The 23,247-nt window shown below is 40.5% G+C and overlaps 1 protein-coding gene across 3 annotated transcripts in view; it reads right to left on the reverse strand.

The window, feature by feature from the left end:
• Nucleotides 1-23,247, reverse strand: part of PLAC1 (placenta enriched 1) — a 198,513-nt gene that overhangs the window by 132,778 nt on the left and 42,488 nt on the right. Inside the window, exon 1 of one of the 3 annotated variants that reach the window (XM_015444323.4) lies at nt 16,541-16,824. The exons of the other annotated variants lie outside the window; for them this stretch is intronic. The gene's annotated coding sequence lies outside the window, so the exon portion shown is untranslated. Of the gene's footprint in view, nt 1-16,540; nt 16,825-23,247 lie in introns of those variants that run through there. 3 annotated transcript variants of the gene reach the window in all.

A 23,247-nucleotide genomic window follows, 5' to 3' on the forward strand; every position in this document is an offset into this window, starting at 1 on the left:
AGCTCACTGCAAGCTCCACCTCCCGGGTCTACGCCATTCTCCTGCCTCAGCCTCCCGAGTAGCTGGGACTACAGGCGCCCAACACCTCGCCCAGCTAGTTTTTTGTATTTTTTTTAGTAGAGACGGGGTTTCAACATTAGCCAGGTTGGTCTCCATCTCCTGACCTCGTGATCCGCCCATCTCGGCCTCCCAAAGTGCTGGGATTACAGGCGTGAGCCACCGCACCCGGCCTATTTCCAATTTTTGCTATTATAAAAATACTGTGGGCCAGGTGCAGTGGCTCATACTTGTAATCCCTGCACTTTGGGAAGCTGAGGTGGGTGGATCACCTGAGGTCAGGAGTTCAAGACCAGCCTAGCCAAAATGATGAAACCCCGTCTCTACTAAAAATACAAAATATTAGCTGGGTGTGGTGGTGCACACCTGTAATCCCAGCTACTCAGGAGGCTGAGGCAGGAGAATCGCTTGAACCTGGGAAGGAGAGGTTGCAGTGAGCTGAGATAGCATCACTGCACTCCAGCCCAGGCAACAAGAGCAAAAACTCCGTCTCAAAAAAAAAAAAAAAAAAAAAAATACTGTGATGAATATACTTGTGCATTTATATCTTTACATGCTTGTCCAGTCATCTTATTAGGATAAATTGCTGGTCCTATCCTATCTTGCTTGCCGTTTCTTCTCAGTCTCTTTTGCTGTCTTCCCCTTCTGTGCTTGATCTCTCCATGTTAAAATATTCCAAGGCTAAGTCTTTAGCCTTCTTTTCTAGCATCATTACACCATAGATGATCTCATACAATTCTATGACTTTAGTCATTATCTATATGCTGATGACTACTAAATTGATATTTACAATATTGACATCTCCCCTTGAGTTCTGGATTCACATATCCAACTGTCTTCTTAAAATATCTTCTTGGATAGCTGTTACAGAATATCAAATATAATGTGACCAGAAGAGAACCCTTAATTCTGCCCCTAAAATATTTTCCCATGCTGGTCTTCCATAATTCAGAAAATGGCACCACCATCCACCCACTTAGGCCCAAAATAAGGCATCAACCCGGTTTCTCCTCTTTTCCTTACCCTCAGCCTCCATATATTGAATCTATCAAGTCTTTTCAAGTCTCCCTCCAAAATATACTTCAAATCTCTACCTTTCTGTCTACATTTACCATGATATTCACTTACTATCATCTTAATCCAAGCCACTTCAATCTCTCATCCAGGCTACAATATTGGCCTCTGATATGGTTTGAATGTTTTTTGTCCCCTCCAAAATTCATGCAGGAACTTAATCCCCAATGCAACAGTATTAAGAGGTGTGGCCTTTAGGAGGTGATTGAGTCATGAGGAGTCCTCCCTCATGAATGGGATTAAATACTTTCAAAAAAGGGCTTGATAGAGGGAGTTTGTCCCTTATTGCCTCCTCTGCCCTTCTGCCTAATGAGGACACAGCGTTCCTTCCTCCAGAGGATGCAGCAACAAGGCACCATCTTGGAAGTGGGAAAAAGGCCTTCACAGACACCAAGCCTGCCAGTGCCTTGATCTTGGACTTCCCAGTCTCCAGAACTGTGAGAACAAATGCCTATTGTTAAAAAGTAACTACTTGAGGTGATGGATATGTTAATCCGCTTCACCACAATAACCATTTTACTATCTATATGTGTCCCATACACCATGCTGTAAACCTATGCGCACAATGAAATTTATTTTTAAAAATTTCTGTTGTTGGTTAATTACCCAGTCTGCAGTACATTGTTATAGCAGCACAAATTGACTAAGACAGCTTTTTAGCTGGTCTTTCAGCTTCACCTGTTGCCCTTCTACAGTCCTGACCCTACACATTAGCCAAAGTTATCTTTTAAAAAGTATAAATCAGGTCTTGTTATCCCCATCTTGAAATCCCTTGATTTCAAATCATACTCAAGATCAAATAAAAAATCATTACAAGTCTACAAACCCCTGTTTCTTCTAGCCCCTGTATAACTAATCTACCCCATCTCATATGCACTCTATTCTGCTAGTGAAACACCAGCCACAGAGTCCTTTCTATTTCCTCAGCGCAGTAAGCTCATTCCTGCCTCTTACCAGAAGTGTTTCCTCTGCCTAGAACACTCTCCTTCTGAATTTTCAGGTTCCTGCCTCCTAATTTTTCAGATTGTACCTTATATATCACTGCTCAGAAAGGTCTTTAGTGATTACCTCATGTAGACTAGCCTCCACCCCTCAGTTGCCCTCTATTTTATAGCTCTGTCTGATTGCCTTCATCTTACTCATGGTTATCTGAAATTAACTATCTGGTTTATTTACTTGTTTCTTCTCCCCTAACTCCATGAGAGCATGTCTATCTTACTTACTATTATAACTTAAATATACCATTTCAGTAATTGGCCCATAGAAGGTGCTCAATACAGTAGAAGTTCTTTTATCTAACTTCTTCATTCATTACTCTCCTGATTAATCAACTCTTTCCATTCCTGCTGTAAAATACATTGTATGATATTATGAATGCTTGAGGAAGTCTTGGCCAGAGCAATCAGGCAAGAGAAAGAAATAAATGGCATCCAAATAGGAAAAGAAGTCAAACTATCTCTCTTCACTGACAATATGATTCTATACCTACAAAACCCTAAAGAGTCCACTAAAAGTCTCCTGGAACTGATAAAAGACTTCAGCAAAGTTTCAGGATCCAAAATCAGTGTACAAATATCAGTAGCATTTCTATACACCAATAATGTCCAAGATAAGAGCTAATTCAAGAATGCAATTTCATTTACAATAGCCACAAAAAATAAAATACCTAGGAATACATCTAACCAAGGACATGAAAGATCTCCACAATGAGAACTACAAAACACTGCTGAAAGAAATTATAGATAACTCAAACTAATAGAAAAACATACTATACTCAGGATTGGAAGAATCAATATCTTTAAAATTTCCATATTGCCCAGATGAATCTACAGATTAAGCATTATTCCTGTCAAATTAACAATGTCATATTTCATCATAATTAGAAAAAAAATTCTAAAGTTCACATGGAACCAAAAAAGAGCCCAAATAGCCAAAGCAATCCTACACAAAAAGGATAAAGCCAGAGATATCACATTACACAACTTCAAACTATACTATAAGGCTACAGTAATCGAAACAGCATGGTACTGGTACAAAAACAGACACATAGATCAATGGAACAGAATAGAGAACCTAGAAATAAAGTCGCACAGGTACAGCCATCTAATTTTTGACAAAGTTAACAAAAATAAGCAATGGGGAAAGGAATCCCTATTCAATAAATGGTGCTGGGATAACTGTCTAACCATATGCAGAATGAAACTGGACCCATATCTTTTACCATATACAAAAATTAACTCAAGATGGATCAAAGATTTAAATGTAAGACCATATACTGTAAAAATCCTAGAAGAAAATCTAGGAAACATCATTCTGGACATCTGCCTTGGGAAAGAATTTATGACTAATTCCTCAAAAGCAATTGCAACAAAAACAGAAATTGACAAGTGGGACCCAATTAAACAAAAGAGCTTCTACACAGCAAAAGAAACTATCCACAGAGTAAACAGACAACATATAGAATGGGAGAAAACATTCACACACTATGCATCCAACAAAGGTCTAATACCCAGAATCTATAAGGAACAATTCAACAAGCAAAAAACAAATAACCCCATTAAAAAGTGGGCAAAAACATGAGCAGGCACATCTCAAAAGAAGACATACAAGCGGCCAACAAATATTTGAAAAAATGCTCCACATCACTAATCACTGGAGAGATGCAAATCAAAACCACAATGAGACCAGGCGCAGTGGCTCACACCTGTAATCCCAGAACTTTGGGAGTCCAAGAAAGGCAGATCACTTGAGGTCAGGAGTTTGAGACCAGCCTGGTCAACATGGTGAAACACAGTCTCTACCGAAAATACAAAAATTAGCTGGGGTGGTAGCACACACCTGTAATTGCAGCTACTTGGGGGGCTAAGTCAAGAGAATTGCTTGAGCCCGGGAGGCAGAGGTTGCAGTGAGCCAAGATTGTGCCATTGCACTCCAGCCTGGGTGAGGGAGTGAGACTCTGTCTCAAAAACAAACACACACAATGAAATACCATCTGACACCAGTCAGAATGGCTATTAATTAAAAATTTAAAAAATAACAGATGCTGGTGAGACTGTGGAGAAAAGGGAACACTTATACACTGTTGGTGGGAATGCAAATTAGTTCAGTCACTGTGGAAAGCAGTTTGGAGATTTCTCAGAGAACTTAAAACAGAACTACCATTTGTCCAGCAATCCCATTAATGAGTACATACCCAAAAGAAAACTAAATGTTCTACCAAAATGACACATGCACTTGCATGTTCATTGCAGCACTATTCACAATAGTAAATACATGCAATCAACCTAGGTGCCCATCTGTGGTGGATTGGATAAAGAAAATGTGGTATATATATACCATGGAATACTATGCAGCCATAAAAAAGGAAACAAATAATGTCCTTTGCAGCAACGTGGATGCAGCTGGAGGCGCCATTATCCTAAGTGAATGAATGCAGGGACAGAAAACCAAAAACCGCATGTTCTCACTTATAAGTAGGAGCTAAACATTGGGTACACATGGACATAAAGATGGCAACAATGGACACTGCAGACTACTAGAGGGGGTAGGAAGAGAGGGGGGCAAGGGCTGAAAACTTGTTGGGTTCTATGCTTACTACCTGGGTGATGGGATCATCTGTATCCCAAACCTCAGCATCACGCAATATACCCATGCAACAAACCTGCATATGTACCCCCTGAATCTAAAACACAAGTTGAAATTATTTAGAAAACATTGTGAATGCTTGAAGCTAGTAGACCATTCTCTAATACACCCCATGCACTTTTGTTCACACCAGTTAAGTTGGATATTTACCAAGAGTCAATTGTATTTGTTCCTAATCTTGTTTATGATAGTTTTGCTATGTAATTTAAATAAATATTCTGTAAACAGATGATATATGGGTATGAAAATGAAGAGTTATTTCTAAGAAAGTTGAATACTTTAGAGAGGCATAATAGAAAAGAACACAACCAAAAAAAAGGTGTTAAATTGTGTATAGGCAAGATGGCCATAAAAGATAGAGGGAAATAACAATGATGGGAAGGCTGCTATGGTTACTGTCTTTAGATCTTGATCCACTATTTAAAAATAGAAACTGTAAATTGAAAGCAATGTATTATGAATGTAGTCTAATGCAAAATAATAGGAACTCAGATTGAAGAAGCCCAGATCCTACGATGAATAAAAATAAATACAAACCTAGACAAATCTTAGTGAAAACAAACAGAAAACTCTTAACCAGAGAGAAAAGACAGATGGCATTCAAAAACTAACATTAAAAAATAGACTGACAATAGATAATAAATAATACACTTCCCATCAGCAACAATAGAACTCAGAAAACAATGGAATAATGTTTACAAAGTTGAGGGAAAATACCCATTAACTTAAAATTTTACGTAGAGAAGTTAACATTCACAACTGAGGGCAATTAAAATGAGATCTTTTAAACAAAGACTATGAGAGTTTGTCAGTGATAAGCCTTCACTAAAAAAAAAATTAAATGATGTACATCAAGAAGAAAATTGAACCTAAAATAAAGGTCTGGAGTTCAAGAAACAATGGAGCAAAAAACTTGGTAAGCACATAGATAAATTTAAGTAAACCTCAACTGTAAAAAATAGGGTTTCTTTTGAGATGATGATGTTCCAAAATGGTGATAATTGATATCTCAATAAAGCTGTTTTTTCTTAAAAAAAAAAAAGAATCCCAATAATAATAAGGTTACAATGACCTATTCTGCGGGCTATTGAAGAGGAAAATGGCACCCAAATATTGCCCAATAGTACCACTTAAGATAGAAAGTAGAAGATTAGAGTTAAAACATATTTAGCTTATTTTATTACTCAAAGGATAAATAGAAATATATCTCTATATCTCTAAATGGAGATATATCTCTATGCAATCTGTTTTTTCTCCCTGGTTAATACCTTTAAAATTTTTACATACACCCACGGACTGCACAAAAATTCAAGTTAATATACACATTAACTTGAATTTTTGTGTGTATGCAGTCCGTGGGTGTATGTAAAATTTTAAAGGTGACCACTAAATTAACAGAAATACAACTTCCAAAATTTCAGAAGAAGGCAGGGAAATAAAAAAATTAATCAACTCAATCAAGGCAGAAAAGAATTAAAAAGAAGCAATATAAAACATAGTAATAGAAATATAGGCTGGGTGTAGTGGCTCACACCTGTAATCCCAGCACTTCGGGAGGCTGAGGTGGGCAGATCACTTGAGGACAGGAATTCGAGACCAGCCTGGCCAATATGGTGAAACTCCCTCTCTATAAAAATGTGAAAATTAGCTGGGTGTGGTGGCACATGCCTGTAATCCCAGCTACTCAGGAGGCTGAAGAAGGAGAATCACTTGAGCCCGGGAGGTGGAGGTTACAGTGAGCTGAGATTGCAACATTGCACTCCAGCCTGGGCAACAGAGCGAGACTGCATCTCAAAAAAAATAAAAGAAAATAACAACAACAAAAAATAAAACACAGTAATAGATATATAAAATGAAATGAAAAAATAAATCTAAGCATAATAGAAATCACAATACAAACATATTAAAGTAGAATATGTACTTTAATATATATTTATATATAATTATATATTATATATTATATGAAATATGACATAAAGTATTAAACATATTAAAAATATATATATATATGGCCAGGCGCAGTGGCTCACACCTGTAATCCCAGCACTTTGGGAGACCGAGGTGGGCAGATCATGAGGTTAGGAGTTTGAGACCAGCCTGACCAACATGGTGAAACCCCATCTCTACTAAAACAATACAAAAATTAGCTGGGTGTGGTGGTGTGTGCCTGTAATCCCAGATACTCAGGAGGCTGAGGCAGGAGAATCACTGGAACCTGGGAGGTGGAGGTTGCAGTGAGCTGAGATCATGGCACTGCACTCCAGCCTGGGCAACAAAGTGAGACTCCAACTTAAAGTAAATAAATAAATAAAATAAATATATATACATACACACAAATATATAAAATATATATATGTATTTTTTATATATTAGAAAAAGGAAAAAATCATCATAATTGCAGATGATATGTTGCCTATACAGAAAATGCAAGAGAATCGGCCAGATGCAGTGGCTCACGCCTGTAATCCCAGCACTTTGGGAGGCCGAGGCGGGTGGATCATGAGGTCAGGAGTTCAAGACCAGCCTGGCCAAGATGGTGAAACCCCGTCTCTACTACAAATACAAAAAATTAGTCGGGTGTGGTGGCAGGTGCCTACAATCCCAGTTACTCAGGAGGCTGAGGCAGAGAATTGCTTGAACCCGGGAGGCGGAGGTTGCAGTGAGCCAAGATCGCAACACTGGACTCCAGCCTGGTGACAAACCAAGACTCCATCTCAAAAAAAAAAAAAAAAAAAAAAAAGCGAGAGTATCTAGAAACTGTTAGAACTAATAAGAGCATTCAACAAAAGTGCTGGATATATTAATATGAAAAAAATCAGTACCATTTCAATATACCAGAAACAATAAATTAGAATATGTAATTCTTAAAGAGGAGTGATATCATCCAAAATACATATTATTAGCAAAGAGCTAGGAGTGTGAGCAGTGTGTGAGTAGCATTCCAAGAAACAGCTTGTAAACAAGTATATGTAAGTGCTTTATTACATGCATTACAGAGTGGTAACCATTTCCATTCACTGAATTAACACTGTTAACAACATAGTATATATATACACACACACAACAGTTGTATAAGACCTTTATGGAGAAAATTATTAAAATTTTTGAAAGTCATAAAAGATCTTATACTTCAGTTTCAAGACAAGATGAAATAAAAGTACTTTTCCCTACTCTTTCTGCCAAGTACGGCTAGAAACCCTGAACATTATGCATAAGGCAGACATAAGATGTATCTGACAGGTAGAGAAAAAAGGGCAGACTGGTTAGGGACCTTGGGAACTGAGGCAATGTATTGGTGAGTTTCTTCTGTTCCCTTTTTGCCTCATATATCCCAGACTGGGTGCTAGAGAAGCTAGCAACCCAGTAATACCAACAAGCACAGACAAAAAAAATCCCCAACATAAGCCTGCTCTCGCTAGTCAATGTATCAGAAAAAGAACAACCGTATAGAACAGAACACCTTCAACAATAACTGCTCTCTACTCCCGGCAAATATCTACAGAAAAAAAAACCACTCCTATTCATGCCAGCAAAGGCTGAGTGGGGAGGCTGACTTTTCCCCTCCCTAGGTGGTAAGGAAGTATCCCAATCACCTAGCCAGTGTGGTGTGTTGGAGAGGGCCAAGTGGGAAGCTGGGACTGTAATAAATCCCCTCTCCACAGTGACAGTAGGGACCACATAGGGAGTTAGTTGTACGTCCATCTCCAGCTGGCAGTAATGAGGTGGTGCCTCTTCTTCCACCACTGGAGCAGTGTCAGAGGAGGCCTGCTAAAACAGAAGATTTCAATAAGAACCAGTCTCATAATGCAATACCCAAAATGTCAAAGTTGAATAAAAAATCACTTATAATACCAAAAGCCAGGAAAATCTCAGTTTGAATGAGAAAAGACATTCAACAGATGCCAAGACTGAAATGACACAGATATTACAATTACCTATCAACGATTTTAAAGCAGCCATCATAAGAACCTTTGAACAAGTAATTATAAATGCACTTGAAACAAAGGGCAAAAAATCTCAGCAAAGAAAACAGGAGATATAAAGAAAAACCAAATGGAAATTTTAGAATGAGAAAACAACCAAAATTTTAAAACTTCAATGGATGGGTCCAATAGCAAAATGGAGGAGACAGAGAAAAGAAGCAGTAAACTCGAAGATACAAAAATAGAAATTACGAAGGACAAACAACAAAGAGAAAGTAGACTGAAAAATATATATGAACAGAGCCTCAGGGATCTGTGGGACTATAACAAAGCATTCATGTCATCAGAGTCACAGAAGGAGAGGGAATAAAAGGTGAGGTTGAAGATGTATTCAAACAAATAGTGGCTGAAATTTACTCAAATTTGGCAAAAGACAAACCTACAGGTTCAAAAAACGGAGTAAATCCCAAATAGGTTAAACCCAAAGAAATCCAGGCCAAAACACATCATGGTCAAATTTCTGATAACAACAAAGAAAAAAAAAATCTTAAAATCAGCCAGAGATAAACTATACCTTACTATAAGGGAAGAATAATCCCTGTGACTGTAGATTTCTCATCAAAATCTGTGGAGGTTACAAGGAAGTGACATATTTTTTAAGTACTGAAAGAAAAGAACTGCCAGCACAGAATTCTACAACCAACAAAAATATCCTTCTTAATGAAGGGAAAATCGAGACATCCTTAGATTCAGGAACACTAACAGAATTTGTCACTATCAAACTAACATTTTTAAAAATTATACTTTAAGTTCTAGGGTACATGTGCACAATGTGCAGATTTGTTATATAGGGTATACATGTGCCATATTGGTTTGCTGCACCCATCAACTTGTCATTTATATTAGGCATTTCTCCTAATGCTATCACTCTCCCAGCCCCCCACCCCGCGACAGGCCCTGGTGGGTGATTTTCCCCGCACTATGTCCAAATGTTCTCATTGTTCAATTCCCACCTATGAGTGGGAACATGTGGTGTTTGGTTTTCTGTTCTTGTGATAGCAAACTAACATTTAAAGAATGGCCAAAGGAAGTTCTCCAAACAGAAATAAGTGATAGAAGGAATCTTTGAGCATCAGGAATGAGAAAGAACAAAGAAAGAACAAAAAATATGGATAAATACAATAGGCTGTCCTCTTCTATTGATTTTTTAAAATTATGTTTGATGGTTAAAGCAGAAAGTAAAACATTGTCTGATAGTTTCCTCAATGTATGTAAACAAAATACTTAAGATAATTATAACCTGGGGAGAGTAAAGGAATAAAGTTGCTATACTTTAACTGGTAAAATGATGACACCAGTAGATTGTAATAAGTTATGTGTATGTCGTGTTAGACCTAGAGCAACCACAAAGAAAGAGACACAAAGAGATAACTCTAAAAATCCTGTAGATTAATCAAAATAGAATTCTAAAAAATATTCAAGTAACACACAGGAAGGCAAGAAAATGAAAATAGAGAAATAAAAAACAGAAAGAACAAACAGAAAACACTCAAACCAGAAACAACTAAAACGTCTCTCAACAAGTGAATGGGTTCAACCAACTATAATACATCCACACCATGAAAGAAAAGAACTGCCAGCACAGAATTCTACACCCAGCAAAAATATTCTTCAAAATGAAGGGGAAATCAAGACATACTCAGATGAAGGAAAACTAACAGAATTCATCACTAGCAGACTCGGCAATAAAAAGGAGTAACTATTGACACACACAGCAACTTGCATGAATCTCCAGGGAATGAAGAAAGGTAATCTCAAAAAGCCACATACTGTATTCCACTTATATAACATTCTTGAAATGACAAAATTGTAAGATGAAGACGAGATTAGTGATTTCTGGGGGTTAGAGATAGGGTGGGGTGGGTGTAACCATAAAGGTAGCATGAGGGACATCTTTATGATGACGGAATAATTCTGTATCTTTTTTTTTTTTTAGACGGAGTTTCACGATTGTTACACAGGCTGGAATGCAACGGCGTGATCTCAGCTCACAGCAACCCCGCCTCCCAGGTTCAAGCAATTCTCCTGCCTCAGCCCCCCGAGTAGCTGGGATTACAGGCATGTGCCACCACACCTGACTAATTTTGTATTTTTAGTAAAGAAAGGGTTTCCCCATGTTGGTCAGGCTGGTCTCGAACTCCTGACCTCAGGTGATCCGCCCGCCTCGGCCTCCCACAGTGCTGGGATTACAGGTGTGAGCCACCACGCCTGGTCTTCTGTATCTTATACAAATCTACACCTGTGATAAAAATGGCATAGAATTATATACACACATATTGTACCAATGTCGAATTCCTAGTTTTGATACTGTACTCTAGTTATGTAAAATATAATCATGGGAGAAAATAAGTGAATGGTACAGGGGGCCTCTCTGTACCATATTTGCATCTTCCCATGAATCTATAATTATATTGAAATAAAAAGTTTAGAATAAAGTAACCTCAAAAAGGAGATACATAACATGTTCATGTATGGGAAAGCTCAACACAAATATGGCAATTTTCTTTAAATTGGTCTATAAATTCATGCAAGTTCAACCAAAATCACAACAGGATTTTTCTGGATTTTGACAAGCTAATTTACACAGAAGATTTACACAGAGAATAAGATTTTAACAGAATAGTAAGGCATCAAGAATATACAAGACAATTGTGAAGAAGAGTAGTGAAGGGCACATAGTTAAGGCTTATTATAATGTTATGACAATTAAAACAACATAGGCCAGGCGCAGTGGCTCATGCTTATAATCTGAGAACTGTGGGAGGCCAAGGCGGTCAGATCACTTGAGGTCAGGAGTTTGAGACCAGCCTGGCCAAAATGGCGAAACCCCATTTCTACTAAAAATACTAAAATTAGGCAGATGTGGTGGCATGCACTTGTAGTCCCAGCTACTAGGAAGCCTGAGGCAGGAGATTCACTTGAACCCGGGATCATGCCACTGCACTCCAGCCTGGGAGACAGAGTGAGACTCCATCTCAAAAAATAAAAAATAAAACAATATAGTATTGGCAGATGGATAAACAAATAGACCAGTGGAATATAAAAAGGGCCTACAAACAACTCAGATAAGTCTATGAGAACTAGGTAAAGGACAGAGATTGATTATAAATCATGGAGGATATGATATAGACTATTTAATAAATGGTATTGAAAGTATCCATGTGATAAAAGATACAATTAGATAACTTATTCAAACCCTACATAAAAATCAATTCAAAATGAATTAAAGACCTAACTGTTAAAAGCAAAATTTTACAACATTGTGATGCAAATATAGAATACCTTTATGACCTCAGAATAGAAGAATTCGTTAATCACACACACAAAACTTATAAATTTCAATAGAAAAGACTGATAAATGTGACCACATTAAACATTATAATGTCTATAAGAGAAAAATGACAGTATAAAGTTAAAGATAAGCCAGATAGTGGGAGAAGATGCTTGCCACACATATAATTGAAAAAGAAACAGAGTCAAAAAAGACATAAAATAAATGCTATAAGTCAATTTTAAAAGGCAATCAACACAATGGAAAAAGGGGCAAAGAATACCAACAGACAACTGGCAGAAGACACTGGAATGGTCTAGAAATATATGCAAAGATACTTAACCCCACTAGTACTCAAGGAAATTAAAACAACAACAAAACAAGATACTGTCTTTACTCATCAGACAAGCAAAAATTAAAACCCAAAAGTTGTCAATGGTATGGTGTCATGGGAGCTCATACACGACTGATGAGACTGTCATTCAGTAGAGCCACATTGGAGAGCAACCTGCCAGTACCCAGAAAAACTAAAAGTGTGTGTAGTCTTTTTTTTTTTTTTTTTTTTTGAGATGGAGTCTGGCTCTGTCGCCCGGGCTGGAGTGCAGTGGCCGGATCTCAGCTCACTGCAAGCTCCGCCCCCCGGGTTTACGCCATTCTCCTGCCTCAGCCTCCCGAGTAGCTGGGACTACAGGCGCCCGCCGCCTCGCCCGGCTAGTTTTTTGTATTTTTTTAGTAGAGACGGGGTTTCACCGCGTTCGCCAGGATGGTCTCGATCTCCTGACCTAGTGATCCGCCCGTCTCGGCCTCCCAAAGTGCTGGGATTACAGGCTTGAGCCACCGCGCCCGGCCTAGTGTGTGTAGTCTTTAACCCAGAAATCTTACTTTCTAAAAGGTACATACTCTAGAGAAATTCCAATCCAGCGTGCAAAGACACACATACCTCAGTGTTTACTGCAAGTTGTTTGTTTCTAATACTAAAAATTTGGAAATAAACATCCGCCAAAGGAGGAATGAATAAATTAAATGTGCCTTGGTTGTACTATAGCTTACTGTTCAGCAGTAAGAATGAACTAGACCAATAGGCACCCACATGGACTGATCTCAAGAAAATAATGCTAAGTTTAAAAAAAATACAAAAGTATATCATAGTGGAAGAAAACATACCAAATTAATGAAAATTAGTTGACTGGAGGCAGGAGATAAAGGGGGCCTCAACTTTTCCTGTAGCACTTTTTTTTTAAATTTAAAAAGAATGGAATGGCCGGGCGCGGTGGCTCAAGCCTGTAATCCCAGCACTTTGGGAGGCCGAGGCGGGCGGATCACAAGGTCAGGAGATCGAGACCACAGTGAAACCCCGTCTCTACTAAAAATACAAAAAATTAGCCGGGCGCGGTGGCGGGCGCCTGTAGTCCCAGCCACTCAGGAGGCTGAGGCAGGAGAATGGCGGGAACCCGGGAGGCGGAGCTTGCAGTGAGCCGAGATCGCGCCACTGCACTCCAGCCTGGGCAACAGCGTGAGACTCCGTCTCAAAAAAAAAAAAAAAAAAAAAAGAATGGAAGACAAAGTAAATACAGTAGTGTATTTCTCCTCTGCATGGTGAGAACACAAGTGTTTGCTATATTCTTCTCTGCACTTTTCTGTATTTTAAAAATTCTCAATATAAATGAAAGGTGTGTTAAATACTCAGTTTGGGATACCACTGTACTAAGATACTAATAACTCTGTATGTTAACCCACCCAGAGGCATTTTTTATTTTTAAAGAAGGCTGCAATATTTAATCCAAAAGTTGAGGCACTGTTGGATTTGTTGTCATTTATGAAGTGTGGGTTTCCAAGGTAAAGCTTCAAAGGGCATCACTTTCCTTCTATGTATTAGTCCTGCAATTTGATTAAGTTACCACCACTTTGACAGAATGATAGGCTTCCCTTAGGTTGGACAGCTCGGAGAGAGGGAACAGAGCACACTTCCCCACTCAATTATGCTTTCATTCTTTATAAATAACTCTGTTTTTAAAACAACACCACATAAAATAAAATTTAGAGCAAGATTCATAGAAACACGGACATTTAAGTGCAAATAAATTCCTTCAAATATTATCAAGCTCTCATTCTATCTTATTCATCAGCCTTGAGTAGATTTCACACAATTTAAATATTTCTTAGCTTGTCTGCAGAGTATCAAGGCTTGTCTGTGGCTTTGAGACTTCTACTCCCTTCACCCCAATCAACTCCACCAGTTGTTTAAACTGCTCAAATCTTTCTTCAGCCACAGTTTTTTAAGTGAGAGTCTTTTTATTGCTTTGGGCATGTTCCTTTGCCTAGCCAGTGCTCAGAATGTTAACTATCTAACTATTCAATTTCTCTCTGTCGCTTTACATGGAGGAGAAACTGGATTTCTGTTCCACACAGTTTGGCAAAGGCTAGCAGGGAGTGAGAGATTACAGCCAGATGTACATCTGCATGTCAGCAGCAAGAAGGTCTGGGATGCTGCTTTTTCAATCAGAAGGGAGTAGTCATTTTCCCTCTCTCTAAGGAGAGGGCCTCCTCCCTCCCATCAGATATTTGGCTGCTAGATGTTCACTGATTAATTACTGAGGTCGCATCTACACACAATTGGTTTCCTTAACAATTCCAGCAGGCTTCCAGCTCATTCTTGAATGTACTTCTTATTTTTAAAAGAGCTATCGTCTTTTCCTGCAGCATACATTTGAAAAAGAAAATGAAAACTAGTTAAACAGAGCAAGGCATAGTTTGTAAACACATAAAAAGGGATTCTACCACAATTTCTAATATTAGAAAATCAAGCAGCAGTAGGAGAGTACTTTTAGGGGCAGGGAAAGAGTTCGAGTACCCTTCAAACCAGAACACCAAACCCATCATTTATTACATTTTCATGAAAGGTGTCATTTCCAATATCTCCTGGTTAATTCTAGAAATCCATTTTATATTGGAAAGGTAAGGAAAAGCAGACACTCCTTCTCTGTACCCCAACATCTCCCCATACCCCATCTGGCTCCCCAGTAGAAATAGCATATCAAATTCAATATTAGTAAGTTCCTTTTTCTAGTTTGACTCATGACTGAGAATTTCCATCTGTTTTTCAAGACAGATAAATGTGGTCCCAGCACAATCACTCCATGAAACCTAACCTGGAAGCTACCTCTTGGGTCACATTCTCATTTCTAAGAAGCTGAACGTGCAACACAGCCAGTGCTAGAAGTACTTGATTCTGAGAAGTATAATTACAGGTTCTCCAAGACAGGTCAAATTCACAAGCATGGGTTGACAGTCGCTACTTTACCTAAGATCACATCTCTGTACTTGGGGAAATACTGGAACCCGATAAACAAGCAGTAGCTCTGCATTACTGACAATTAGATCTGCAAAATTTGGGGGCCAATCCAGCTGAAACTGTGTTTACTCAAGCTCTGAAAAGTCACATCTACCCATCCTGCCTCTCCAGGTTCATCTCTCTCCACTCTCACACATAACACACACCTTGTAGGCCACTCTGACAATCCTAAACTATGTTATAACTGACAGATGATGTGCACATGCATGACACACTCCCATGAGTGTCCTTGGGGAATCCACTTGGCATGGCAACTATTAATTGGACCCTTTTCTCTAACTCTCATTAAAACAAACTGAAATGCAAGCAGGTGAGAGTGATGCTATTATTATAAAGATAACCTTGAATCCACTCTAACTTACAACTAAAGTAAATTATTCAGCAACTCAGGTACATTAACTATTATCAGTAACAAATTATTTGTGTCACACTTTCCAGCCAATCACAATACATCAGCTGTGGTTGACAATGGCTACCCTTGTCCTATCAGTGACCTGCTCTCTCACGCCTCTGCTGATGCTTTTACCCCGTTCCCCAAAGGTCCCAAACCCCATATGGTAAGTCCGCAAAAAAGTCTGTTGATGGATTGAATAAATGAATGAATGAAGAGCTTCCGACCTCAGATAAGCCTCACATTGCATTTGCAACACTCATACATTGGGCTGCAGCCATGCACCGATGAAAAATAATATTCTGTTACGAATAGTAAAGTCCACTGTGATTATGGGCAATTTTCTTAACCAGAAAGCATTGAGTAGTAAGATGCTTTGCAGCTGTACGTTTTTATTAAAGGCTGTTTAAATAAACATAAAACATATTTGCCGGGAGAGGGTAAAAAGACAGATGCAAATTTCAGTCACAAAATAGGTACATTCATTATTTTTTGCATTTGCTTTAAAATGTGCCCCTAAAACAGCAATTACCCTTAGATGTCATATTTGACCAGCGATAGGGACCAGAAACAGTGACTTAATTTGGGCAGGAGTTCGCTGGGACATAATATGGCTACTGTGCCTGGAGTCTTTCTTGGTCATAAAAGCAGTAAGGAAGTATGACATAATGGTGTGATGGTAAATCACAGCCTAAGCCATTTTGGTTGGCAGAATTTGAAAGACAAATAAACATTACTTCAGGAGCAGAGAAGACGTGCCTAATTACCTCCGTGCCTAGGCTGGGATCCCTGCGGCTTGTGTCGTTCCTGGACTCAGGTGTGTCTACACGGCCAGGGTCCACGTGTACAGGGTCCGGATGATCCCGTGAAGAGGTTGGTCTGGTAGGGATGTAGGGACTGGCAGCCCCACCTCCACAACCTCCTCTCCAGGGAAATCAGGCAGCTGGAACCGAATGAGAAGGGCAGCCTTGAGGGGCCCCTTGTAGCCTGGAAGGAGTGGGATTGGAGGAAGAGAAGAGGCTGGTCCCACCCACTCTGCCTTGGAAGTGGTGGGGAGTTGAAGAGCTGATTGCACTTGCAAATCTCTGCAATTTTTACCTCAGGCCAGTCCAAATTACCTCCTCCTTCCCTTTTGTGGTCTCCCAGCCAGGCTATCTATAGCTGTGGCCCAAGTGGGCTTTGGGGCTCACCTAGGGATGGAGCCTACTCTCCTTGCTTGTTGCATTTTCAGAGCTGAAAAACCTCCAACTTTTGTATTTTTTGTTTTACACTGACAGCCCAGGCCATTCTCCTTTCTCTCCTTTCCTGCTTCTCTCTCTGTCTCCATCCCCCCCATCCCTCTCCCTCTCTCTCTCCCCTTCCCCTGTATGGAAACTGGCCGCCTTCTCATAGTGGAGTGGAAAATAGAATCCCAGGCTTTCACCAGGGCACTGACCTGTCATGGCTTTTCTCATATATATACTCCCAATCCATCCAAAATTGCAGTAAACACATGTAACATACAATTTACCGTTTACCATTTTAACCATTTTAAGCGTACGATTCAGTGGCATTCAGTACATTCGCAATGTTGTGCCACCAGCGCCACCCTCCATCTCCAGAACTTTCATCTTCTCAGACAGAAACTCTGTACCCATCAAGCATTAGCTTCCCATTCCCCTCTTTCCCAGCCCCTGAAAATCCCCATTCAACTGTCTGTTTCTATGAATTTAACCACCCTAGAAACTTCATGTAAGTGGAATCATGCAGTGTTTGTCTTTGTGTGACTGGCTTATTTCACTTAGCATAATGTCCTCAAAGTTCATCTGTGTTGTAGTATGCATCAGAATTTCCTTCCTTTTAAAGGCTGAATAGTATTCCATTGCATGTGTGTACCATGTTTTGTTTATCCAGTCATCTGTCAATAGACATTTGGGTTGTTTCCACATTTTGAACTCACCTTTGAACTGTGTAAACATTAGGAATGCACACCCAAAGTGCTGAACATTTCAGGAAGAGAATGAGGTATTCCATCCTCCTCTCTCCACAATCCTCGTCTTTGATCATCACACCCCTCCATGTATATTGATAACATGGATCAGTTGCTAAGCACTTGGCACACTTTATGGCATGTAATCCTCACAACAATGCACTGAGGTAGGTATTATCCTCATTTGACAGAAGGTTATACTGAGACTCAGAAAAGCTAAGTAACTTGCCCAAAGTCAAACAGTTATAAGTAGCAGAGCTGAGATTTGAAACTGTCACTCAGGCTTGTCTGACTCCAAAGCCCACTCTAAACCACCACTCTAGTGCCTACCCAAAGCCCAGGGTCCCTATGCCACCAGTCTCTACTTGCTTCTAGTTTGGGGTTAGGTTGGTTTTTAAGAAAAGTAGAGCTGGCTATAAACACTGACAAACCACTGGCCACGTGCACTTGGACGGGTCCTTCAAATCTTCAAATCCTGCCCACAGCCCCCTACCCCCCGCCGACACACTGAGTTCTGAAACCGTTCTACCTTGGGCTACTGCTATTCAAACCGAGCAGACAGCATTACTGAAATGCTGGGATTTGTTTTAACCTTGTTTGTCAATTAGCAGAAAGACTGACCTAGAAGACCAGGGACTTCATTTGTGTCCTTGGATCGGTAGCTCTTTCACAAGCTATTTGTTTCCCTCTCCTGGGGCCCTCTGCTCTTGTCTGCCTTGAATGGACTAATTAATTACCGAGAAGCCCGGCATTTTGAAATGCTAAAAGAATTAAGCTAGAGGCTGTTGGCAGATGTTTACCTGTTAGTGTCTTAGATACCTGAGTGACACTAGGTTCCACTAAGAGGAAGACCTGAAGAATTTTGTGGCTGAGACTGGGGGGTGTGTGTTACGGAGGGGTGCCCCTGGAGGTGGGAGAAGGCCCAGTGGGGCAGGAAATTGGCAGACATAAAACACAAACTTCCCTGCCTCAGTTTTGCCAGGAGATGGCTGAGTGCACAGCTCACTCTGACACTGCCCCAAAGGCCGGCCAGAGTGGCTACGCACATGCTGGTCCTCTGGGCAGCAGCAGGCCCAGCTGGGTAAACAGAAGTGCAGGAGCAAAACAAGCCAATCAATCACAGCACAGCTCCAGCCTGCCCCAGTCCCCTCCTCCCCTTTCCTTTCCAGCTCCCCCGGGTCTCTCTAGCAAGCAAGTGGGCCCAGGTGGCCTTTGATCGTCTCCTTTGCTCTTTACAAGGGGGAAATGTATCTATAGGAAGAGTGAGCTCAGCCCCACCTGTGACCCACCCCCAGGGTTCCTTGCGGGGAACCAGGAGCTTCACACATTCAGCTGCTAATGGTAAAAAAGACAGGCAGACCTGGGATGCTTGAAAAACTTAGTGTTGGCTTATGGTTAGGAGGGCCTGGGGTGGTTGACCTTCACAGGGTTACAGAGATCAGTAGGGCATGTTATCCTTCTCAAACACTGGAGCATGGGCTATAGCCTATACTAAGCACACAGAGTCCTGTCAGGGTTGAGCTGAAACTTTGCCATTGCCTGTTTGCCTTGTGGCTTGAGTTTTTCATACACTCCCTGTGTTTAAGCGTGGAGCTCCCACATTTTTGAGATCCCTCATCCTGCTAGCAAATGGATGTATTATCCAGTGTCAGGTCACTGATTCCCAGAGGGCCTTCCTCCAGAAGCCCACACAGTGTCATGTTCTACTGGGCAAAGATCTTCTGACTGCTGTATCCCCAGGGCCTAGAACCATGCTAACACAGAATCTGTGCCGATTTTTAAACACTAGTTGAGTGAATGAATGAACTGGCATAGCGTAACGGTTAAGAGGTTAGTCTCTGGAGTCAAACAGACCGGAATTCCAGCCCAGTTCTGCCAATTTGACCTTGAGAAAGTTTACTTACCTTCCCTTGGCCCTGGTTCCTTGTCTGTAAAATGAGAATAATAGTACATAACAAGACTATTGTGGGAATTAAAAGAGATAATGCACAGAATGCACTTACCCAGTATCTCACCCATAAGTCCTCAGTAAAATGATGGCAATTTTCATTATCTTGTATACCAACTCCAAGCAATTGGCCCAGGCTGCTGGAAGTGCCGACCTGAGGATTCTGTGGTCTAAACCTGACTCAGTGAAAAAGAGTGCTTACTCTAAGGCCTGTTATGGGTAAAGATGGTAGAAATAGGAAGGCACCTGCTGGGTACATGTGCGTGCTGGGTACGTGTGCATTCTGGGTAGATGGCCAAACCCAAACCATTTGGAGTAGTCTTCAAGGAGAACTACATTGCGTACATATGACAAGTAGCTTTTTTCTTGAGTCAGAGTCTTGCTCTGTCACCCAGGCTGGAGTGCAGTGGTGCAATCTCGGCTCACTGCAATGTCTGCCTCCTGGGTTCAAGGGATTCTCCTGCCTCTGCTTCCCGAGTAGCTGGAATTATAGGTGCATGCCAAAAATTAGCCCTACTGATTTTTGTCTTTTCAGTAGAGACAGGTTTTCACCATGTTGGCCAGGGTGGTTCACAACCTCCTGACCTCAAGCCTCAGCCTCCCAAAGTGCTGGGATTACAGGCTTGAGCCACTGCACCCAGCCAGACAAGTAGCTTTTATCAGCCACACATGTGGGAGTGAGGAAAGAACTTTGCCTTTAGTGGGGACTGTCCCCCAGAGTGAGGTCTGTCTCCTAAAATTCTAGAGCCATTCATTAGCCCATTACTTGCCTAAGGGTTGGAAATAGCATTCTGATTCTCACAAAGAGCCCCCAGTCTGAATCTGTTGTCAACAAAGAGGCAGGCCCCAATGAGCTGTCACTCCCCTAGTCCTTAGTGGAATCTTTGCTCTGTAAGCAGAATAGCTGCCTTGCCATGTGCTTGAATTTGTCAAATGTCACACACTCTATTTCAAACATGTGAGATTTGACATCATGTGAGCAATATTGCACTCATTTCCAACCCTATTTGAACTTCAAAGGGCATGTCAGCCACACTGGCCCTACCTAAATGTGTGACACTTTTGATCAACTGGTACCTGATGGCCAAGAAGACTTAGAGGCCCATGTGTAATTAGAAGTGGAGCCCAGAAAGGGAATTTTGATTAAAGGTAAATGAACTCAAGTCTTGGAAAGTTTGAGTTTAACTGGAAACACAAAGCACATGAGGTCAGAGCAAGTCTTAAATTCTCTATCTGAAAACACTCCAATGACATCACCTTGCATCTGGGAGTGTCCTTGGGGTCTGGAGAAGTGAAAGCCAGAAAGCCTCCCTGGAGAAAAAAAAAAAAAAATTCCCCAGAATCTCTCCAGAGACTTAGCTCCTAACAAAGCTGTGGAGTGGGCTGTAAGGCGTACTGTGAGGGTGGGGGTGTCACCTTTCTCTTCCCACTCCCTGATCCTGCTTCACCAAATAACAAATTTGCCCATGGGCATTACTTGAAAAGTACATAAAGATCACCCTGCTCTCCAGAAGTACCTCCTTCTTGGACTTCAGTGAGTCACCATTTTTACAGCTTTGGGGTTTGACATTCCTCACGTTCAGGGAAATTGGACAGGATAACTTAGGGAGGTCTTAGCAAACAAGAGCACGTGGCTCAAGCAAGTGGATGCCATCTGGCCAGTTAAGTAAGGCTTGCAAGCAAGGGACACCCAACAGGAAACCAATTATAAAAGTAGTCTCAGGGCCTGCAGCCCCGCCTGGAGGGAAGAGATCTTAGAGATATCCTAGGGCCTGGCTACTTGAGGCCACCAGGGCCTGGATATAGCAGCAGAAAGGGGAGATTTGAGGGCAAAAGAAACAAATGTTTATATTTTGCCTGGAGCCATCCTGGGCAGTCGTCTTTTCATAGCCCCCCTTCTCTAGCAGAAGGAGGGGAGACAGTTGAAAGAGTGCCCTCTTCCTTTTCCATGCTCACCTCCCTTTCTTGCCAAATGCAGGAGGTTCAAAAGGGGCCTGTGAATAATTGTGTTGGGCAGGCTGCTGACTGACTGCTGACTGATAAAGAATTTGTGATAGTCATTTTCTAAATAGAGGATATTTCACCCAAACCCTTTTCACCTCACACCTGGGCAAAAACTATTCAGAACAGGCAAATACATAGAGACAGGAAGCAGATCAGTGGTTGCCAGGGGGAGGGGAGAATGACGGCTTAGTGTGTATGGGGTTTCCTTTTGTCGTGCTGAAAATGTCTTGAAACTACATAGTGGTAAGTATTGCACAACATTGTGAACATAACAAACGTCATTGAGTTGTACACTTTGAAATTGTTGAAATGGTGAATTTTATGTTATGTGTATTTTATCACACAAATACAAAAATTCTCAACAAAATACTACAAAACTGAATCCAACAACAAATAAAATGAATTATGCATAATGACCAAATAAGATTTTTCCTAGGGATGCAAGGTTGGTTCAACATAAGAAAATCAGTCAATGTAGTATGCTGCATTAATAGAAAAAAAACTACCTGTTCATCTCCATAGACGCAGAACAAGTCTTTCACAAAATTCAATATTCCTTCATGATAAAAGCACGCAATAGGCCAGGCGAGGTGTAATCCCAGCACTTTGGGAGGCCTGTAATCCCAGCACTTTGGGAGGCCAAGGCGGGAGGATCACTTGAGGTCAGGAGTTTGAGACCAGCCTGGCCAACATGGTGAAACCCCGTCTCTACTAAAAATACAAAAATTAGCTGGGTGTGGTGGCGGGCACCTGTAATCCCAGCTACTCAGGAGGCTGAGGTGGGAGAATTGCTTGAACCCGGGAGGTGGAGGTTGCAGTGAGCTGAGATCGTGCCACTGCACTCCAGCCTGTGCGACAGAGCAAGACTCCGTCTCAATGAAAAACAAACAAACAAAAAAACACTCAATAAACAAGAAATAGAAAGTAACTTTTAATCTGGTAAAGAACATCTATGAAAAACCCACAACTAACATCAAAATTTAATGGTATAAAACTGTAAGATTTCCACCTAAGATCAAAAACAATACAAGAATGTCCACACTTACCACTTCTATTCAATATTGTACTGGAAGTTCTAGCTGGGCTAAATAGGCAAGATAAAAAAATTAAAGACATCCAGATCGGAAAGGAAGAAGTAAAAATATCTCTATTTGCAGGTGCCATAACCTCAGTCAGAAAATCCTAAAGAAACCACAAAAATCTATTAGAGCTAATAATCAAGTTCAGCAAGGTTGCAGGGTGCCAGAAAACACAACAATCAATTCTATGACTAAGCACTAACAATGGACAACTTGAAAATCAAATTAAGAAAACAATTCTATTTGCAATAAAATAATAAACTAATTAGAAATAAATTTAACAGATGAAGTGCAAAACTTGTACACTGAAAACTACAAAACACCATTGACAGAGAATAAAGAAGACCTTAGTAAATGGAATGACATTTCTTGTTCATGGATTAGAAGACTTAATATTGCTAAGATGGCAGTACTCCCCCAATTGTTCTACAGATTCAATGTAATCTCTAGTAAAATCTCAGTTGGCTTTTTTTT

This window comes from Macaca fascicularis, chromosome X (assembly GCF_037993035.2).
Source record: "Macaca fascicularis isolate 582-1 chromosome X, T2T-MFA8v1.1".
Lineage (NCBI taxonomy): Eukaryota > Metazoa > Chordata > Mammalia > Primates > Cercopithecidae > Macaca > Macaca fascicularis.